The following is a 14,436-nucleotide window of genomic DNA, read 5'->3' as shown; positions in this document are numbered from 1 at the left end:
ATTTGTAAGGGTGTCCCCTCTCTGTACCTGGAAGAGGAGGATGACTTAAATCTCTGGAAACTCTTCTTGTTGAAGAAGGTAAGGACTTAAATATGCATAACGAGTTTGCCCTTGTTTTTTGTACTTTTCCTGGTCACCTCCCATAACTGGATACCACCCCCCGCACCCCACCCCCACCCCGGCACACACACCTCTTCTTTTGTCTTTCTTTAGCTGAAGATGGTGTTTAAGGTGGCTTGAACCATTTCAGAGTTACTTAGTTTTCTAGGGTATCTCCCATGTATATAGGAGGTATACATATTATTGTTTGTTTTTCTCGGGTTAATCTGTTCTTTATTATGGAAGGGGGAGGAAGGGTAGAGGAAAAATTATGTTTTCTCCCCAACAGCAGGCACAGGGGGGCCCATGCTCAGAAGGACCCTGTCTTTGGTTGATGACTCTGCTGTCTTGAAATTCTTAATAATTTTGAACAAGGGGACTTATATCTTCATTTTGCACCAGGTCTTACAAATTATGTAGCTGATGCTGAGTGTAGTGATAAAATAAGGGTGATTCCCAGAGGAACAGGTAGGTCTAGTCTTTGGAGGAGACGTTTCTCTTTCCCGATTTAATTTCTCAAGATGTTACAAGAAGAAAGCTTCCCAAGGGAAGCAGTGGGCCAGTGCTTCCTATTTGGGTGCTGTAGGAGCAATGCATCACTGAACATTCACAGAAACAAGATGCTACCCTATCTTCAAATGCCAAAATATATCGCACTTTTGGAAGAGCAATGCTGCCACCAACTTGAGCCTCACACTGTCTAGACTGTGGCCGGTTTCCACCACCTTTATTATATTGGCCATGAAGAGTTGCTGGTGTTGACTTAAAAAAATATATATGCACAATGTGAGAGTTGTGAGTTAAGTTTTATTTGGGGCAAAATGAGGACTGCATTCCGGGAGACAGCATTTCAGATAACTCTGAGAAACTGCTCCGAGGAGGCAAGGGGAGGAGCCAGGATATAGGGGAGTTTTGCCACAAAGAGCCTGTAACTGGGAACATCAAAAGATTATTGTTAAATATAGAAAACCAGATATCTCAAGTTAAGGAATTTAGCGCTTTTCTATGTATGGGAAGATGCAAGAGTCTGGGCTCACTGAAATCATTCCTTTGATATGCACCTTAGCCATCTGGGGCCTGTATTTTCACATCCTGAGTTTCCTCTGCGCTCACCGCAGGGAGTGGCTGCAGTCTGATGGCGGCAGATGGCAGGTGTTCTTTTCAGCCCGGAGTTTCCTCAGGGCTGACCAGCTCACATTGGAGGGCTGCAATCATTGGTGACTGTGACATCCTTTGTTTATTGATATGGCAGGAAATATTCCATTTATAAATATTCCGTTTATCACTGGATAGAAGTTAAAGGAAATAATCTACTAAATCAAATACAGCATATGCTCAATTGGCCTTATTCTTTGCATCTTCAATCACATAAGGTTATATTTTGAAACCAAGGGACAGTCATCAGTTAGAATCTTTGAACTATAACTTCCTTAACAAATAATATTCTATAACCTGCCGTCACCAATCAAGCTTGCCTTAATCGTTCCTGCAAATTACATACCCTCCAAGTGTCACATAACTTAGACAATATGTCACAAGACTCCTTTAACGGCCCCTCTGTAGCTAAGACCTTTGATATGAGTCGCTATACTAACAGTTGCTGAAATTGTTTTTCAGGAACTTAGAGTCAGCTCTTGTCCAGTTCGAGTTCAAGCCAGTTTATTTATTTTTTATTTATTTATTTATTTAAATTTATTTTATTTATTTATTTTTGGCTGCATTGGGTCTTTGTTGCTGCACGCGGGCTTTCTCTAGGTGTGGTGAGCGGGAGCTACTTTTCGTTGCGGTGCACGGGCTTCTCATTGCAGTGGCTTCTCTTGTTGCGGAGCACGGGCTCTAGGCACGCGGGCTCAGTAGTTGTGGTGCACGGGTTTAGTTGCTCTGCAGCATGTGGGATCTTCCCAGACCAGGGCTCAAACCCGTGTCTTCTGCATCGGCAGGCGGATTCTTAACCACTGCGCCACCAGGGAAGTCCCTGAAGCCAGTTTAGACTGGGTGGAACCACCACCCCTCTAACAGGCCTGGGCAGGTGTCCGATGGATGACCTTTTGATGTCAGAGGGACAAAAACCCCAACCTCAGATCATGCTAACATTGCCATTTTCTGAACATGCCTCCCATGAAGAAGCATGTAACTCAGAGCATCAATTACTCACCTTTTTCCTGCCTCCCATCACCTTCCCCTGCACTTCCGACCACCCTATGCTCTTTACTCATAAATATCCGAAGCTCCTTGCCTTTGGGCAGGCGGATCTGAGACTTGTTCTCCTGTCTCCTTGCTTGGCTGCCTTATGAATAAACCCTTTCTCTGTTGCAAACCTCGACGTTTCAGCTTTTGGGTTGCTGCCTGTTGGGCAAACAAACCTGGTTTGGTAACAATTTTATTGTTGCTATCATAAATAAATAAATTCCATGAAAGTGAGGCTATTCCAAGAACTTCACTCCCGCCAATTCTAAAATTCTATCATGTTATGATATAAAGAATGGGAGAAATTATGGATAATTATGAGAGATTTGCTTCAGCCAGTGTGAGAGATACAGATGAAAATTTGTGGGTGGGCTAAGAAGAAGTTTTTGCCTGAAATGTTTTGAAAACTGTCTGCAAAATCAAGCTGGAGCAGCTGTTTGCAAGACAATTGTATTTCAGAAGTGGAGGAACTTTTCATTGCTGGAAGTGTAACCGTGGCAGGGGCAGGGATGAATGCTCACGGAAAATGTTCTCTTTCCTTCCATGTGAATGCATCCTGTCCTGAGGCCTCTCAAGAGTAGAAACAAGATCCTTTCATGGCATCAGCCCTATTCAAAGATGTCAGCAGGGAGTTAGGAAAGAGGCACTCAGCCAGTGGAGCTGCCATTCTCCCTCAGGGAGCCTGCAGCTCTTTGCAGGTGATAAGAAGAAGGTGTGCTTCTCACATTTAATGAAATCCCTGAAATTTGAGGCTTTCAGTTAACATCTGGCCGCGATAGAGAACCTCTTGGCGGGCTGTGCTCCTACTGCTGGCTGGCTGAATGGGTCATGCAGACTTCCTGTCCTCCTCTCCAGTCAAGGTAGCATTAGCGAATGGTTCAGTTCCAATCGCCGCAGCAGGGGGAGAGCAGGCAGAGGGAGCCACTCAAAGTGCGGGAGACTCTCCTGTCAGCTGCTCCTGCCGTCCTCAGTCTGTGCCCTCTAATCAGGTAGCTGTTCAGTTATATGCAACGAACTCTAGCTGAGCAGTTAAAAAAGCAAACACTGGGGCTTCCCTGGTGGCGCAGCGGTTGGGAATCTGCCTGCTAAGGCAGGGGACACGGGTTCGAGCCCTGGTTCAGGAGGATCCCACATGCTGCGGAGCGGCTGGGCCCGTGTGCCGCGGCTGCTGAGCCTGCGCTCTAGAGCCCGCGCACCTACAGCTGGGGCTCCAAGACGAGAGAGGCCACCACAATGAGAGGCCCGCGCACGGCAATGAAGAGTAGCCCCTGCTCACCGCAACTAAAAAGAAAGCCCACGCACAGCAATGAAGACCCAACGCAGCCAAAAAAAATTAATTAATTAAAAAAAAAAAAAAAAAAAAAAAAGCAAACACTTCCCGAGAACGACATGGCCAGAAAAATTGATAAATTTACCTTTGCTTGTGACTCAAGACATAGTGTAAGCTGTTTAAATGTTACCTTGGAGCCCGCCTTAGTTGACCTTTGAAGAGGGCTTACCCTTCCCACAGGGAAGGGGCTGAAATCTACAAAGGACAGTGGGAAATTCCAGTCAACAATTGTCACAGCTCTCTCACCCTCTCATTTTCCCCTCCCAGTAAAAATTGTGTCTTTCTGGTACTGATGGCAGGTAATATTGCAGTTGCTCTGATTGGCTGGTCTTCCTGTAATATTCCATGCCCCACCATATCTCTTTTTTTCCCTTTAGTAATTGGGGTTGCTGTGATTGTAGTACTGATAACAAGGAGGGTTATTTCTGTGGTCTCTTTCTTCTGTTCTCAGTCCTTTTCCTCTCCCCTCTTCTGTCTGATTTCTGTCCACTTCAAATGGCCCTCAGGCTTTTCAAAACAAGAATGTCAAAAAGAAACAATGCAAGCAGGACACAAAGGGAGAGAAGGGAGCCTGAGATTGCCATCCTCTTACTGGGAATGGCTGTGCATTAAAGTAGTGATGGATCTCTGAGAATAGTTTTTCCTACCAGTGGAGCTGGTATAGATATACTTTAATAAAGAAATGCTGTTATATTGTATCAGATCTTTAAAATAATAGTTAGCTTTGACTTAAGAGATATCATGTGCAAAACCACATTCTTAGGAAAGAACCAAAGATGTGTGTAAATATTGTACAGCAAGGGAATATAGCCAATGTTTTATAATAACTTTAAATGGAAGACAATCTATAAAAATATTGAATCACTGTGTTGTACACCTAAAACTCATATAGTGTTGTAAATCAACTACACTTCAATTTAAAAAAAAGGTGTGTGTAAAATACTACATCTTGGGAATCTGAAAACTTTGAAAAATATAAGTGTCATGTGTAAAGGTAAAAAAATAGGGTACAACCTAAGTATTAACTAATAGCATTGGCTAAATAAATCATGGTATGTTCATGCCATGGATTACTAATGAGGTCATTAAAAAGAATTATGTAGATGTATAGTTATTAATATTGGATACAGTATGCTAAAGTTATACATGTAAGAAATTATATATATACATATATGCTACCTTTAGATGGTAGATTAATGAATAAGAGAAGAGGAGGGTCTTCCTCCTTTGAGGCCATCCTTTCAGCTCTGTTACAGGATCCTATGCCTTCATGAAGCTTCGTGCATTAATATCTCTTAGAAACTCCTATACCCAAGATCCCCGTTCTTTACTTGCTGACACACGATAATCATGAAGTAACTGGAAAAGAATGTGGACTAATTACCTTACCTCTAGCCCTCATATTCTCCTTTGTATAATGAGGGGGTTTGACCAGATGATTTTTCAAAATCTTTCTTCCTCTAATAGCCTATGATTCTCTATGTCATAATTATTAATGAGTGACCCTGCTGCAGTTTTGTTTTGTCTTTTTGGTCACTGAGACAGGCATATGATGAATCTATTTTTGGTGAAAGGCTGTCAGCAGCCCTCAAATCACAGGGTACAGGTTGTGCCCTCCCACCTAGTCAGCCCACACCCAGAACTAACCTTGCCAGTGTAGGGAAGAGAGAGCAACCCCAGCAAACAGGCATCTTGAAATCCAGAAACTGTTTATATATAGTATACATAGAGAGTGTTTCTTTGATATTTAGATGATTGTGAGCCGGGTTAAAAGGTATCATCAACTCTATCTCATTGGTGGCAGCCCAAAAGTTTGCTTCTCTTCCAGACAGAGGGAGGCGTGAAGCCCAGGGGAAGGTTAACCAGCGTGTACAGGGTGTGTGGTGGCCGTGTACCTGTATCTGCATGTATGTGTGAGAACTACGTTGTCTTTGCCCAGATACGCTGCACTCACCTCGCCTTCAGAAAAGCTTTCCTTCTCTGGAATTCATTGCTTACATTCCCCGTCTCAGTAAATACAAGGTTTCCCCTTTCTCTGCCATAAACATTGTTTCCTTCAGAAATTACGCTTTGTTGATGTCATGGCCCACTCTGAGCTCCATAGGTGATGCCGCAAGAATAGTCAGAGCTTTAGTAACTGCTCCACCTTGAGGCATTGGCTCCCCTCTTTCTCCAGCTGTTTTGGCTTTTCTAGTAGATTGTAGGCTATAGAATAGACTTCAGGTAAGCAAATTGCAGAGACTTTTATCTGTGAAAAAAAGTGATGGGCTTTTTATTATTTTCAGTTTCCTCCAAATCTCCAAATATTTATTTCTCTAATGACTTTCTGTATTTTTCTTTTCAAATGGGAGGGGAAAAAAAGTGTTCTTTTTTTGTTTTGTTTTTAATCTTTTTTAAAAATCACCAAGTCTACCTGTTTTTATGGCTAGAAGGCAGTGACCGTCCAAATACTAATATAAATGTTAATTCTCATTTCTTTAACACTTTGCCCAGTTGGAAAATAGACAGTCTGGAAACATGCTTTACTTCTCCCCCTAGACTAGGGAGACATGCCTGAATTTTCTTCAGTACTTTAAAGTTCTGTAGCTATTTTTTCTTTTTTTTTGTTTTGGTTAGGTTTGGTTTCTCTCTAGAAACCAAGCATTTTTTCCTTCCCTAAACACTTCATATATTTGATCAGAGTTAAACTGTTTTTAGCAAAGATTTACATTACTTATTCATTCACATGTGCCAAGCTCATGGTTAATAAGCTCTTTTATCATTCAATCCATGAGTAGGCCACTGATCATTCAACTTCTGAGCAGACCTAGTCTTAGACATCTGTTACCCACGGCCTTGAGCTATAACAACTAAGACACAATAGTATTTAAATTAGCACAACCTATAAGATCTCATGTGAAATGTACCATTTGAGGTAAGCCCTGAGTCCATATTCAAAGACCATCACAGATCTAGAAATAAAGTTTTTTAAAAGCGTAGCTCTTGAGAAGCTTATAAATTGAATGCAGAAATGCAGATGTCAGTGAACATAAATGTATAAGTAATACAAAAACATTAACCCTCTGTTATCTAGTACTGTTTAAAATGGAATATTCTGGTTAAATGCTGATATTTACCAAAGAATTATCTTTCACTGGCTTCTAAACAATAACTTCAAAATCCATTCTCTTAATTATTAAGCTATCTGACATTATTATAAACATGATAGTACTGTATATCTTCTGAAATGCCAGTTAAAAGAAAGTTATGATTAGCAGAATATCAGATAATCAAGATTATAGGGTTTGGCATAGAATCATTTAAAGCTGTGCTAAGCCTTATATGAGGAGTTTATATGTATAACTACGCTTGTATCTATATATAAATATGGTCACCAACATACATGCAAATATACTTGTAAAATGGGAACCACATGGTATGTTTGTATATATGTCAGTACAGGAAATTACTCCTTTCAAAGTGTGTAGCCTATGATTTGATGAGGAACTACAGCTACTTTCTTTCCACAAAAGTGTATCATCTCTGTGACACGTTGACTTATCTTCAGTTTGGTGTTGCAATGTTTCTGACAATTCTATTCCTTTACTGTGGTTGTTTCCCAGTTACCATGTTGTACTGTGTTTCTGGAGTCTGAAAAATTAGTAGTTGCCTTTCCTACATGAATGTCATACTACTCCCCTTTATCTTTCATGTCATTCTTGACATAATTATATTGCGATAGGCACCTGAGATATATAACCATTAATCATTAAAATAATATGCTAATTTCAGTTGATATAGAAATTCAGAAAACTCTTAATCCATTTTCTCTGTAGTATAGGACTTTAATGACCATGAAGTGGTCTTATAGTTGTGGCTATAAATAAGTGCCCTGAACTTCCAATATTCTGTGCATTATCACCTTGAATGTCCGTGGAAAACTATCATTCTCTGCACTGCAGTGCCTGACAAATAATATATTAAACCGCTGCTATTATATAGATACAATGAGTATCTCTTTTCCATCATCAAAAAAGAGCTCTGAAATATTATTTGTAGCTTCTCATATATCTTCATAACTTATGAAGATGAGTAAACTTATTCAGGGTGTTTTGGTTTCAGTTTGAACCAGGTCCAGGAGGTAATTGGTCAAAGAGTGAAAAGCTGGCATCACTGGTTTTGGCATATTATTATCTTGGTGCCTGAGCTCTAATGAATGCCATTCAAGGAGGCCAGATGCATCAGCCGAGGAAAGAGTCTGAAGAGGGACATTATTATAATTGATATTCATTGCTGATGTTGATGCAATTATTATGAGGAATAAGGAAATCTGCCAAGTGTGTGGTGAGATCACAAACCGCCATCTACTACAATAGAAAATGTCTTAACAATGAAAAAAAATTAGAAAAAGGATTTTCCTTTTTCTCTGGAAAAGAATAGTGTCTCATCCAAGGGCAGAACTAATAATACAGAGTCAATATGAATGAAACAAACACATTGGTTGAAGGGTGGTGAGCATACTTTTGGAGAAAATGATATAACCCAGGATTATAAAATAACAATGCATACTTACAATAGGTTTCTTTCCCTTTTTTATGGAATAAAACTCAGATCCACAAGGCTAAACCATATAATTCAAAGAATACTGTTAGGAGAGGGCATTGGCTTCTGGATTCAAAAAGCAAAATTCTGATGAAGAAAACTTCTGATTATGATGATGATGGCCGGGAGGCTGGAATCTATAATGTAAAGAAGAAAATATTTTCATTTGTTTCATTTTTTTCAATCATTTTGTATGTAAAAGGATACAGCAAGTTTGTTCCTGGAGCATGGTTAGTCCTTTAAAATGGTAATAAATGAAGAAGCAAACTTAGGTGACATTCTTATCCTTTACTACCTGTGTAACAGGTGGTTTCATTAAAATTTGAATTTGGCATTGCTTTGTCTTCACTCTCCTATGTTTGCTTGGCAATTTTCTAATTTTCTCTATCCCCAGGGGAAACTACTAGGTCTCCTGTTGAGTTCATTAGGATTGCCCAGTAAATTAAAATGTAGGAGACAGTTTGAAAGGGACAAAAGAACACTGTTTGTTAATGAAGCATCTTACCTGAACAAGTTTTTACTAATCAGTCTAGGGAAAACAAAGCTATGTTTAACAAAAAGTGCCCACGCAGGAGAAGGGAAAGAATCACTGATTATGTAAGTGAGAAAGTGGCTGGTATTCAGCCTAGCCAGCAGGGATGGCACTCCAGCTGCATCTGTGTAGGCATCCCTGGCATATTTGGTTGACTGCAGTGTCACTATAGCTTAGTCCATGAGGAGGTGTTACTCAATCTGCTGAAATGCAGACGTACTGAGACATACTAGGGAAAGCGGATTTTAAGGAACCATCTTTTAGTGATGACCAAGGGCAAAGTGAGGGGGTTGCATACTCACATGGATCTTAGTTCAGTCTCTCCTCATTTTTTCTGTGTAATGCTGCCTCAGCCATCTAGTCAGTATCTGATGTTCCTGCCTCCTAGCTGTAGGCTCCCACCCCATCCAAACTCCTCAGAGTGATTGTCTTAAAATAAAAGTCTGATCGTGTCACTCATCTGCAGAAAACCCTTCAGTTTCCCATAACCTAAAGGATAAAGATCAAAATCCTCAGTCAATCAGAGAAATCCCTGTTAGACTTGGCACCAGACGACCTTTTCAGTTCTGTCTCCTGCTGCTCTTTACCTAGTGCACACTTGAGCATCATCTGTGCCAAACCTCCTTAATTCTCCAAACTTGCCATACCTCATCCTACATCAGGTCATTGTACATGCAGTTCATCTGTCTGTGATGACCATTACAATCCTCTTCATCTCTTTTATCACTGGTGAGCAATTACCCTTCCTTTAAGACTGGGATCCAGTACCATCTTTTCTCACAGTAGGTATGTATAGATATATGTATGTCAACTGGGAAAAAAATGCACAACATAAGAGCTGTGAGCTGAGTTTATTCACTGTCTTAGTGAGGACTATATCCTGGAGACAGCCTCACAGATAACTCTGAGGAACTGCTCTGAAGAGGCAGGGGGAGAGGTCAGTGCATGTGTGATTTTGGCAAAGGGGTACATGGACTCAGTCACACATCTCAGTGAAGGTTACTGCTAGTCATGAGGAACAAATATCTCAGTCAGTCATTTTAGTGCTTTTCTAAATACGGGAAGATGCTAGAATCTGGGTTCATAAAAATTTTCTCCTGGAATATTTCTAACTAGCTGAGGACTTGTTCTGCCTGTTTTCCCAGAGCACAGAGCGCCTCATTCCTGATCTTCACCCTGAATTCCTTTCAGGGCACATTGTAGGTTAGTGACTGCAGCGGCTGACTCAGTCCTTGTAGGAGAAGATGATGGGCAACATTCTTTGTTTTACATCTATATATATACATATGTTTTTACATATATACACAGAGAGAGAGACAGTCCTCATTTTGAACAATAGTGCAGGACCATAAGATGACGGTGCAAGCTAAAACAAAACAAGGTTATCTTACTGATCTGTGGGAAAAACTATAATTGTTTCATGAACTTTGAAATTTTTTTTGTCAAAACATTAAAATGCCTCAGTGTCAGTTATAAATGTATAGAGAAGTAAAAAAATAAAACAAATATGTATTTAACACACTATGATTAAAAACATTAGAAATTGAACTTGAAAATATTTTATTTCTTTGTAAAGAAGGTAACAGTGCTTTCCTCCTCCTTCTCATGCTGTAACTTTCAGTACAGAGCAAGCATGTTTTCTATGCCTTGGCAAGTTGTCATATCCTTTCTAAGTTGGGATCAGCTTCCAACATTTTGTTCTTTGAACATTCAAGGTCATGAAGTATCTCGAAGGTTCTCTTTAACAGGAAGTTTCTTTGCCAGGGTCACTTCCTCTGGTACATCTTCATCCTTTTGTTACAATCTCTTTTCTCATTTATGTCGGCAAGTTTGCCTTTATTGAGTTCTTCTGGCTGCATAGCTAGGGTCGCTCAAATGGCAGCCGTGTCAACATTCCCTCAGCCAGCTATTTCTTCTGTAGTTCTGTTTAACTTCAATTCAGTTGTCACTTCCAATGTCATCACTTTTTCTTTGTTGAGATTTTATCTTTGTTAGCCACTTTCCTCTTTTAATTACTCATACTTATAAAATAACACGTGGATTTATAACTAGGAGACAAAAAACAACACAACTGCACACTTTTTTGTCTGTGCCTAAGTGTGCACAGTGAGGAGTCACTGACAGAACGTAAAAGAATTCATGTATTAGTCACTGACCATGATCACATCTTCACATCTGTTATCTACATTATGATTTGTGAATGGAAGAGCTGGCAGTGGAGTTTGTACTTTTTGCAATTACTCATAGTTAATATACTGTGGAAATTAAATTTAAACTGTGTTGTTGAGGGACTAGTGTTATTTGAGTAAACTATGTATCATGGTAACTAAAATTCACATATATTGGAATGGTGCAAAGCAAGGACTGCCTCTGTGTGTGTGTGTGTGTGTGAGAGAGAGAGAAAGAGAGAGAGAGAGAATTTATTTGCACTCTATCTTTCCATCTATAATGTAAATCCCTGTGTATCAGACACCTCTTATGTATCACTTCTGAGGTTTTTGGCTACTTCCTTTACGCCAGCTGGTCTGTGACAGATTTCAAATGAAAAAATTCAGTTGTGCCTAGCCTTATGCTCACATCAGGCACTTCTCACCTCAAGTTTTCCTGTTTTTATGGAGGTATGAGATGTCAGAGGATCTGCTTGATACCTATACACATGCACCCCAGTAGGTGAACCATAGAGAAATTTTTATTTCTTCCTTTAATTTAGATACACTTTTCAGACTCAGGAATTTGTACAGCCTCACAGGACGTTCTTGTAAGATCAAGCAATCTCTTGTGCTGAACCAAAGGCCAAGATTTGGTTCTGAGTCTTCAAATGTTAACACACATGGATCTGGGAACCATGGGAAATAACATTGGCCTTTCACCATCATCTCAGAGACCTACTTCTAGAACTTTGCTTGCTGTCTTAACAGACTTGGCTTCTGCTAGGTTACAGTTTCTCATTCCAAAAAGAGGAATAATTCTTTTCAGAGTAGGGTAAGTATTCCAATGAACTAGATTCTACCACTACCATTGTGGTTACGTTGGGCTGTTCATGCCAAAAGATCAATAGGCAAGGAAAGTGTTTATTTCTGGCTGTGTTGGGTCTTCGTTTCTGTGCGAGGGCTTTCTCTAGTTGCGGCGAGCGGGGGCCACTCTTCATCACGGTGCGCAGGCCTCTCACTATCGCGGCCTCTCTTGTTGCGGAGCACAGGCTCCAGACGCGCAGGCTCAGTAATTGTGGCTCACGGGCCCAGTTGCTCCGCGGCATGTGGGATCTTCCCAGACCAGGGCTCGAATCCGTGTCCCTTGCATTGGCAGGCAGATTCTCAACCACTGTGCCACCAGGTAAGCCCAAGGAAAGTGTTTAATGTACTCATGGGGTAATGAACCCAGAAAAATTAAAAACATATATATGGAATTGGAACTAACTACTGTAGGAAATTAGGAGTATATTTGGATCTTGGGATTTACTGAGAAACATCTCATGATGTTTTCCTGCCCACTAATAACAATAGAGAATTACTGGAACCATGACCCAAGAAAAACAAGTCTATAAGGGCTGAGACCCTTTAGGGATGTGATTTTGGTCATTCCACTAGGCAAGTTACCAGAACAGTCAAAGCACAAAATGCTGGCAAAGGTCGAATACCTATAGTGTGGAGGGTATAGGAGGGAGGATGAAAATCAGCTGCATCCTCAGAACAAATTGTAACAGCAGACAGTACAGCTTGTTTAGAGAAACTTCTTGCACTACCCTCCTTGAGAAAAAGGTGAGGATTATCTTTTTCTCTTGAAAATGGAGGCCACTATTGTAGAGTGGGAGCCAGACGGATTGCTCTTCTGTACCATCAATTGTGGTAGCCTGCTCAATGAGGTACCAGTCATATTGGCTCCTTCCTGCCCTATTTCACAAGTTTTCCCCTTATTTGGGGGGATATTGTGTTTCCTGATAAAGTGAGGTTGTGTGATTTTTTTGGTTTCTAGCTCTGCTTGCTGGGGAGACCTGGTTAAGATACCCTGTAAGGCAGAGAATGTGCTTGCTTGGCGTTTCTTGCCTTTTAGTATGTATTTAGTGCCTACCTATCAGGTGCCAGCTACTGTAGTAGGTATTTAGGCTATGAAAACATACAGACACAGTCCCTTCCTTGAAGGAGGTACAATTCAGTGGGGAGTTGGGGGGATGTGGTATAAGAGGAAATAGAAAGTAAGAACTATCCAAGTTTGCCTGGTAGTCAGTGAAGACTTAGAGAGAAAGTAATACTGCAGGTGAAATTTGAGGGTGACTAGCAGATTTCCAAGCAGACAAGATGGATGAAGTTCTTCCAGGCAGAAAGAGTAGAGCTACAAAGGCATGAAGGCATGCTAGAACACGGCATATTCAGAATAGCCAGTAACTCAGAAAGACTGGCCTGTGTGAAGGATAAAGGTGAGAACTGAGGTAATCTAGCAGTGGAGGCCTTGGGTTATGCAAAGAAATTAAAACATTATCACATGAGCAATAGGTGGCCATTAAGAAATTTTCATCAGGAGACCAACACAAACTGATTTTCTAGTTTGAAGGGCTCTTGGAAGGTAGGGAGAAGGATGGATTGGAAGTAGGAAGCAATTGTAATTGTCTAGCTAAGCGGTTATGAAAGCCTAAAGTAGGCAGTGCCAGTGGGTAAGAAGAATGAAGATGTTGAAGAGACTTTCAAAAGGTAAAACCAATACTGCTTGTTAATGTTTGGGATGGTAGGAAAGGGGATAAAGAAGAAGAAATAGTCTACGATGATTTCCACCTTTATGGCTTAAGCAGTACACCAAATTAGAAAATCCCCAAAAAGAACTAAGTTATTCTACCCTCAAGATCTAGCAGCAGAGTGTTTGGCAAGGAGTTGATGTTTGATAAACTTTAAATTGATTTCTAAATGATCCAGCTTCCTCTAGTACTACTGCCTATGCTACCAACCCTGCAAGCTGATTCCCATTGAGAAAGTCATCATGAACTAATATTGGTTTTTTAAGGAATAATTTAAATGTTTCTCTCTTAAATAAAAGTGATTTAAAATGTTCAGCAATAAGTAAGTAAAATGTTTTGACTATATTCAGGCCTTGAAGCTTAGTTTCCACATTTATGAGTTGAGTGTTCGGCCATCTGGATTTTCCACATGGATCCATTTGAAAAGGAAACTGCAAAGGTTTATAACGCTAAATTAACTTGTTTCAAGGGCCAAGCAACATATTTCCTTCTTCTTGACTATCTTGACAGCTTACTTCTTTGCATTTCATCTGTGCACATATTTGGGGAGAAATGCATCTTTCAGTGTGATTCCCGACAGCCATATTACTTAAGTTTCAAAGTGTGTTGCCTCCTGAGAATGCAAGTCACATTTGTTAATTTTGATTTATAGCTAATGTTTGGTACTCCACTCATGATTTTCACTTAACACACTTAATGAGCATCAGTTCTCACAGTGTCCCATATGTGGTCTGAAAATGTTATTTACAGCCTCTCAAGGAGGGAAATGTCACAACAAGAACTTAGATCTCAGCAGGCAGCAGAATAAGGCAGACTGGGATGAGCTGGGATCCAGGAACTTCACATACGCAATTTCAGTGGGTCACATGCTCAGAGATGAACCTTCCTATAGACAGGATGTGTCTGTTTAGCCAGGTAGGATTAGTATAATTATAGAGTTTCAAAATTCCAAATGTCACATGCAATCAAAATGCCATGTTT

This window comes from Balaenoptera physalus (assembly GCF_965194825.1).
Source record: "Balaenoptera physalus genome assembly, chromosome: 21".
Taxonomy (NCBI): Eukaryota; Metazoa; Chordata; class Mammalia; order Artiodactyla; family Balaenopteridae; genus Balaenoptera; species Balaenoptera physalus.
The sequence above is the reverse complement of the archived record's forward strand: the minus strand, read 5'-3'. Positions refer to the sequence as shown.